The sequence below is a fragment of the Dipodomys spectabilis genome, unplaced genomic scaffold (assembly GCF_019054845.1).
Source record: "Dipodomys spectabilis isolate Male_0828 unplaced genomic scaffold, ASM1905484v1 ptg000008l, whole genome shotgun sequence".
NCBI lineage: Eukaryota > Metazoa > Chordata > Mammalia > Rodentia > Heteromyidae > Dipodomys > Dipodomys spectabilis.
Window position 1 is genome coordinate 3,112,518 of NW_024870685.1, and position 8,418 is coordinate 3,120,935.

Sequence of the window (8,418 nt, forward strand, 5' to 3'; positions counted from 1 at the left end):
CAGAGTAGATAGGATACAGCTGTGAGCCACTGGCACAAGGTAAAAATGGGGGATTTTTAGAAAAGAAAATCTACCTCTTCACCTGTGTCTAAACCTCAGATATTACTATTAGAACACTTCACATTTACCTCATTTCATCAGACATTTGTAAATTTTCTCTTTTCCTTCATGTGATAATACTGCAGTCAATATCAACTCAGATGGGGGACTGGATCAATTGTATGGTAATTGCTAGCACCTAATTTAAGAACTTTTACATCAAAGGAAATGAAACCCTCATTTGGAATAATTGTTTTCTCTTTTTATTACAAATCTGTGCTTGATTACTTTCTAATGTGATATTAGACTTCCTAATAAAGTGATGAAATTTTCTTTCTTTTCAACCTTCTCCCACATGTGGTCAAATACTTTAGAATTTAATGATTTGTGCTGATAATTCATTAAGCTGACTTTTAAGAAAATGTGCATTTCTGGAATTTGGTATTCTATCTTGTTCTTACATGCACAAGCTTTCTATGATTTATTTGTTCTACAAGGAATTCTATTTTCCAATCTTTCAGTGACCAATTTTTGTCTCTCTGATCAGTCTTTCTGATCCTCTCTCTGGAGTCTCATGTGAGTCTGCCTCATAAAAATTATATTAGTTATCAACTAAATGACTCTCAGCTTCTGTTTTTTGCCTGACTTCATGTAGGCTGTGATAGCAACCCTGCCTGGCTGTGCTTACTGGAGTGTGTGTGTGTGTGTGTGTGTGTGTGTGTGTGTGTGTGTGTGTGTTTTGTTTTAGATATCTAGGATTACTATTCAGATTAGAAGTTTCTCTGGACCCCTGTGATCCGCTGGCCTAGAGTCAATGGGTTTTTCTCCTAAAGATACAAAGAACAACTGATTAAATTCCTGTTAATTGTCTCAAAGTGAGGCAATCAGGCATCCTTGCAAAGTCATCAATAATGTTTTCTAACCACTTACAGAAGTCGTCTATCAAGATGGCTTTTCAAGGTTGACTCTGAAAAAAGTTCATTTCCAAGTAGGCACCTTAAAGCAGATCACATTCCTGGGATCAGACATTTGGAAGGAAGGGGAACGAACCTTCCTTCCTTCTTTTATGATCGATCAAACCATAATATTCTTCAGTTGTGGCCAGCCTGGGACACATATTCTCAAGAACATTCTGTTGTGTAAAAGAGGACCAACTTTCAAAATAACGGTGTAAATACTTGTCTACTACAGACTCCTTTATCTTGCTTTTATCTGTTGTTATTTTCATTACTTCAAACAGATGGATAATTTATATTGGGATTACACAAAGTATTAATGGACTAAACATTCACTTTACTTTCATATATCCAATATAATACACTTAACCCGTAACGGACAAATAAATCCAACTCTAGAAACAATGTCAGGAATATAAAATAAACCTTAATACGTATAATCTGGCACACATACAACATCATTTACTCAAAAATTCAGTCTCTCTGTAAATATTTGGTATGAAGTAATAAAAATTCAATTAATGAAGATGACTTTTAAGAATCATCTGAAATAGTCCTCGTGTATATAATTTTATAGATGTCACCTAGGCAAGAATTTAACATGCATGTAGAAATCAAATTTCCACAATTTAAGCTATATGAGAGGGGTCATACCCTTGTGTACTATGCGGTGTGAATTTTACCACAGTGCTGAACCCTTCCAACTAATACCAAGTGTCATGTGCAATAATTTATTATTTGATGTTAAGATGAGTGCTAAGTGTAGAACACACTTTGAATTATTACATTAAATCACAGAAATGAAGCAATAATGATATGTTATTTGTTTAAATTCTTATGCTTCTCAATTTTACAATTCATAAATATATTATTAAAATTATTTTCACTTTCTTTTCTGTAGCTGCTGAAATTAAAATTATATATTAAACATTCAATATTAAGAAATCAATAATAAATAAACTATTATTAAAATGATATGCTATTAAACTGTGATTTGAATTATACTTCTAAAAAATTGTGATGTAAACAAGTCAATAGAATTAAGGGTGATCATTTTAAACCTTAGCAGCTTGTTATTTTTTTTATTTTATTTTTTGGGTCCGATTGTGGGTCCTGAACTCTGGGCCTTGGTGCTGTGCCTCAGCACTTCAGCTCAAGGCTAGTGCTCTACCACTTGAAATAGAGCACCACTTCTGGTTTTTTTCTTTTTGATTATGTGGTGCTGAGAATCAAACCCAGGGCCTCAGGTATGCAAGGCAACCACTCTACCACTGAGCCACCTTCCCACCCCAGCAGCTTGTTATTTGTTTCCTAATTGTGTCATTTGTTATTCTTGGTCCAAGTCATCTCTTCATCTTAATTGTTTAGTTTTCTATTTTATCTCTATTGGTTTGCTGATTGTGTATTTTGTTTTCCCTTTTTAATGATTGACACTTGGCTGAAAATCTGTATGTTAGTTTATTACTTGCTATGTTAATGTAAAATTACTGCTTTCCACAGCTGTTCTGCTCTATGATACTACAGTATTTTCCCCACTCCCATCTCCTGTATTGCTGCTCTCTTATATTTTATTTTATTTTTTATTTAAATTTTATTGTCAAGGTAATGTAGAGATGGGATATAGTTACATAAGTAAGGTAATTAATTTCTTTTTTTCTAACTTGTTACATTTTCCCCTATTTTTCTCCCTCTTCATTCCTAACGCCCCCCCAAGATTATTTACAACATATTGTCTTGTGAGTACTACTGTTGCATAGGTTCCCCCTTTGTCCTTTGTCTCACCATTTTGTTTTATTTTCCTTTCCCTTCCCTAGTTCAGATCAACATATTTAAAATACCCAGGGTATCAAAATCAAATACAGTGACTACAGGGGATAAACCATAGGTGGGGAAAACACAAAAGGATAAAAAGAAATCACATAGTACATTAAGAACAACAACAGCAAGCCGGGCGCTGGTGGCTCACGCCTGTAATCCTAGCTACTCAGGAGGCTGAGATCTGAGGATCGTGGTTCAAAGCCAGCCCGGGCAGGAAAGACCGTGAGACTCCTATCTCCAATAAACCACCAGAAAACCGGAAGTGGCGCTGTAGCTCAAGTGGTAGAGTGCTCACCTTGAGCTGAATAGCTGAGGGACAGCGCCCAGGCCCAGAGTTCAAGCCCCACGACGGACAAAAAAAAAAAAAAACAACAACAACAACAAAGAACATGTCTTGGAGTTCATTTCACTTGGAATCACCTTATACGATCATATGTACATAGCTATTGAGCTATTCTGCTCATCTACTAATATTATCCTTGATGTACACAATAATGCTCCCCTATTACCCAGTTATCCCACTTCTGGGCATATAACCAGGTGATCACAAACAAGGCCACAGTAAAGCTACTACTGTGTATCACAGTAATATTTACCAAAAACGACACACACACACACACACACACATACACACGCACACACACACACACAAACACAGATATACACACATGGAAAAATATGCTTCCATCATAAAGAATGTGACCACCACATTTATAAGGAAATGGAAGATCTTGGAAAAATCATATTAAGTGAAGTACCCCAGACTTAAAGAAACATAGGTCACATGGTTTCCCTAATTTGTAATAATTAGATTACATCAAGGATAATCTCATGTATTTTAATTTGACATTTTGTTCTATGTTGAGCGTGCAACATTATTGCTATATTGTTTGTTATTATTTCTGAAAATCGGCAGGTATACTTAAAGAATTACATTCATATTATCCATTATAGAAGGAAGAACAACTAAAGGAGTAACCACTACTAGGAAGAACAACTCCTACTTACTTAGATATATTCGTATGTAAGGCCAATGTTGTCCCCTGTATCCTCATGTTGTACATTACAACTCTATACCTGGTCATAATGTATACCTAGTATCTTATGCATTGTGAACTAAATGCCCCAGAAGTTCCACTTCGCTTTACTTTTTTGAAAAAAATTCTGTCTTATTATTTGAGGATGGTGTGTGTGTGTGTGTGTGTGTGTGTGTGTGTGTGTGTGTGTGTGTGTATGTGTGTGTGTGTGTGTGTATGTTTACAAAGATCAGAACATGACATTTTTCTTCATTTCGAATACATCTTTCAGGTCATTGTAAGTTGTGGCTAATGGGAGAAGTCTCTTGTTATTTTAAAGATGAAACAAAAAGATATTTGTGCATGTACCACAGTTGTTTATTAGTATATTTGAACACTGAACTTTGATTTATATCTTGGCTGTTGATGTGAATAATGTGAATAACAATGAACTACAGATATATTTTCGAGTTACCCAGAGAGAAATAATCACATGATTGGTGGTTCAGATGATATTTCAATTATGATTTCTTTAGAAAACTGCATACTACTTTCTACAAGGAGAATACTAACCTGTATTTTGACCAAGAGTGTAGAAAATTTCCTTTTCTTCACACTCTCACCAACACTATTATCTTTTACTTAAAAGGTAATAAAGGCCAAGTTTTTATTATCTTCAGTACCCCAGACTGTCTTAAGAATGAAATCCAACCTCCTAAATGCTTAGAATTACAAACCTTTACCACCACACCTGGTTCCTTTGATTTTTTTTGATAAGAGTTATAATAGATATAAAGTAGTATCATAGTAATTTTGAATTACATTTCTCTAATGACTTCTGCTCACAAAGCATTAAGTCAGCACAGAAGTTGTATTAAACACAACTGGTAAACCCACTGGTGATATAGAGGGGTTTATGGAAAACATGTCTATTCAAACTTTTGTCCATTTTAAATCAAGTTTCTTGTTAATCTCATCTTTAATCTCTGTATACAAAAATAATTAATTCAAGGTAGTAAAAAAGAAAAAATTAAGCAACTCCTAACATTTTTCAATTTTCAATAACATGATATTGCTTAAATCATTTTCTGTTTATAATTGAGACTATATAACAATTTAGTTAGACCTGTTACATAGCTATATGTATTTTATTTATTTTACATTGATTGCTCTTTCCAAAGCCTGCATTTCTAATTTTGGTTTCTTTCAGTCTTAAGTAGTTCAGATTTCAATCTGAAGAATAAATGGAAGTAAGCAAACAAAAAAATACAGTTCTTCTCATCTGATAATGCCTCTACAAGAATGAGAAAGAGTTCACCATTCTAAGAACCCTTAATTCTTAAGATAAAATTTGTTATAATGCTAATGTTATTACCATTTCAGTGTTGGGAAAAATTGTAATTAAAGGAAGTAAGTGCATGGCCCAAGACACACAGTGTTGAAGGAGATGAGTCAAATTTTCTAGAAGTCTTTCAGCAATACACAAAAGGTAGATAAATTCTCTCCATTCTCTGATACTCTCAATTCAATATTCATATTGTACAAGGAATAATAGCATAGCAATTATTGCGAATGGTGATTGTTTTCTGTTACATTTTGTCTTCAACACAGACTGTGTTGGTGACATTGGGTTATCATGCACAGAGCTGAGCTTATAAATTATGGTCCAAAGACATGCAAATTTTTTCTGTCCCATAGTTCCAGTATCGGTTTTAAAAAGTACTAAATATTTTAAATATCATCACTTACTGTATTTTAAGAATTCAAGAATGAAAAAATTCACATATAATCAATCCAAAATGCTTTAAAACTAGGAGATGATAAAACAGGCCCCTGTGAAGTAAATTTTCTTCTACTTTTAAAATTATTCTGAAAGCCTTGTGCTGGTTTGTTACACCTGTAATCCTAACTACTTGGGATACCTACTCACGAGACTGAGATCTGTGGAAGCCAATCAGGGCAAAATAAATTCATGAGATTATTTTTCAAAAATTTTAATGAACCAGCAAAGGGCCAGGAATGGAGATGTAGCTCACATAGTAGCTCACCAATCTAGAGAGAAAGATGTAGCGAGACCTTGAAGCCCTGATTTCAAACTCTGAGCATGCTAACACGCAGGAATTCACACACACTCACTTTTTCAAAATATCTTCATATCAGTATTTTGCATTAATTTCTTTGTTAACGATATTATATGGGTAAAATAGGCAAAATAAACTTCCATCTCAAAACATTTTTATACATTTTTGTTGTAAAAATACTGTACAGAGGGGTTATAGTTACATGATCAAAGTAATAAGTACATTTCTATCAAGCATTGTTACCTCCTCCTTTGTTTTCCCCCCACCATTGCTTCCCTTCCACCTCCACAAGTACACTCCTCACACCCACAAGCCTCACCCAATGTCCCCAGCCTAAATTATAAAGTTCGTTTTTCAAAATAATGTCTTGTGCATCTATTGTTATACAATGGGTTGTCAAACTGTATTCCTGTTTAAGCATGTTTTTTCCATTTCCCTCCCCAAATTAGAGAAGTGTATATACAAGATGCAGATGCACCAACATCAAATAAATTGAAAACGGGGGTTATACTGTTGGGGAGGAACATATAAAAAAATCACATCTTACATTATAAATATGTGAGAAACAACAGCAAAAAAGAAAAACCACTTCTGTCTCTATCTTGGGGGTCATTTAGCTTAACATCAACTTATCTATCATATACACATAGCTTTTTCAACTTTTCTGCTTATCCCAGACATATACTAGTTATTGCAAATAAGGGATACCATGGGACCTATGTTTCTTTGGACTTGGCTTACATCAGTTAATATAATTTTTTTCCAAGTCTTTCCATTTCCTAACAAATTGGGCAATGTCATTCTTTCTGACGGAGGCATAGAATTAATATATATACATATATATATGTATATATATGTAATATGTGTGTGTGTGTGTGTACACATATACACACAGAACATTTTCCTTTTTTGTTTTTTAGAGCAACTTAGTTTTCCACCTTCATCATTTTTTCAAATGTTTTTCTTGTGATTAAGTGGTTACATAATTTCCCAAATTTCAAAATATTGTGGGATAGTGATGCTTAGTTAAAGTCACAAACACATTCTAACTTTGATGGAGTAAATTGTCTATCATGGTCTACAACATTTATGAGTTCTCTGAGCTTTGCAATAGAGTTATTTCTTCCATATGTATACTTCTTTTGTTTTGAAATATGTAGATTTCTTTTGTTTTGCAGAGCATCAGCTGTTCCCTCTTTCCCACTTGTTCCCTCTTTCCCTTCAGTGACAGTGAGTTGCTTATTTCATTTTGGTCAATGTCCATTGCAGCTGATGGATCCAGCTGTTGTATGTTTTTCCCTGATTCCCTCTAGTTCTGTGTCATCTTCCTGGTTTCACTTCAGTGTGCACATTTGATCAGCAGAATGGGGTTATTTAGTAGTGATTCAATCAGATGAGTGGAAGTCCTTGGTTTCTTAAGTGTTGTTAATTTTGTCATATCACCTTACATTTTGGATTTAAAATCCACTTATCACGGAGACCATGTGCTGTTTGTCTCTTTACTTTTGGCTTACCTCACTCAACATGATTTCTTGTAGGTTGATTGATTTCCCTGCTAATGCCATTATTTTGTCCTTTCTAATGACTGGAAAATATTCTGTTGTGTATAGTTACCACAGTTTTTGGATCCATTCATCTCTGGTGGGACATATGGGTTGTTTTCATATCCTGGCTACTGTGAACAGTGCTGTGATAAACATGGAGGTGCATGTGTCCTTGAATATTGGTACCTGTTGTTCAGGATAGATGCCTAGAAGTGGTATGAGTGGGCCATAAGGAGCGTCAATATTTAGCTTTCTGAGGACTCACCAGACTGCTTTCCAAAGTGGTTGTGTAAGTGTACATTCACACACACACACACACACACACACACACACACACACACACACACACACACAGAATGTTTTCTTGATCCATTCTTCTACTGAGGGGCATCGGGGTTGGTTCCATATCTTAGCTATGGCAAATAATGATACAATAAACATTGCTGTGGTGGTTGTTTTTGTATAGACTTGTTTGTGATCATTTGGATGAATGCCCCAAAGTGGGATTGCTGTGTAATAGGGGAGCTCTATGTGGAGTCTTTTGAGGAACCTCCAAACTGCTTTCCAAAGTGGATGAACAAGTGTACACTCACACCAAGAATGCAATAGGCTTCCCTTCTGGCCACATCCCTTCCAGCATCTGTTGTTTTAAAAATATGGAACGATTCACTAAGTTGCATGCATCCTTGTGCAGGGACCATGCTAATCTCTGTATGTTCCAATTTTAGTGTATGTGCAGCCAAATTGAGCACAGAATATTTTTTTATATGTAAAGTGTAATTGATTTTCTTAAACTAGACAATTCAACACAAATAAGTTAAAAAGAATTGTGAAATTTTAGAACCATGTATTTCTTACATAAGCACACATTTAAGAATAAAGTCAAGATTGACATGCCAAAAACAAAATAATTCCAGATATTTGTTGTTCGTGAGATGTATAGGAAGAAGAATTCAATTATTCT

General features: G+C 34.7%; 1 non-coding gene across 1 annotated transcript; it reads right to left on the minus strand.

The window, feature by feature from the left end:
- Nucleotides 1-8,104: 8,104 nt before the first annotated feature.
- Nucleotides 8,105-8,206, minus strand: LOC122124788. Its single transcript, XR_006150655.1, has one exon. It is a non-coding gene; the product is annotated as a U6 spliceosomal RNA (small nuclear RNA).
- Nucleotides 8,207-8,418: the final 212 nt, after the last annotated feature.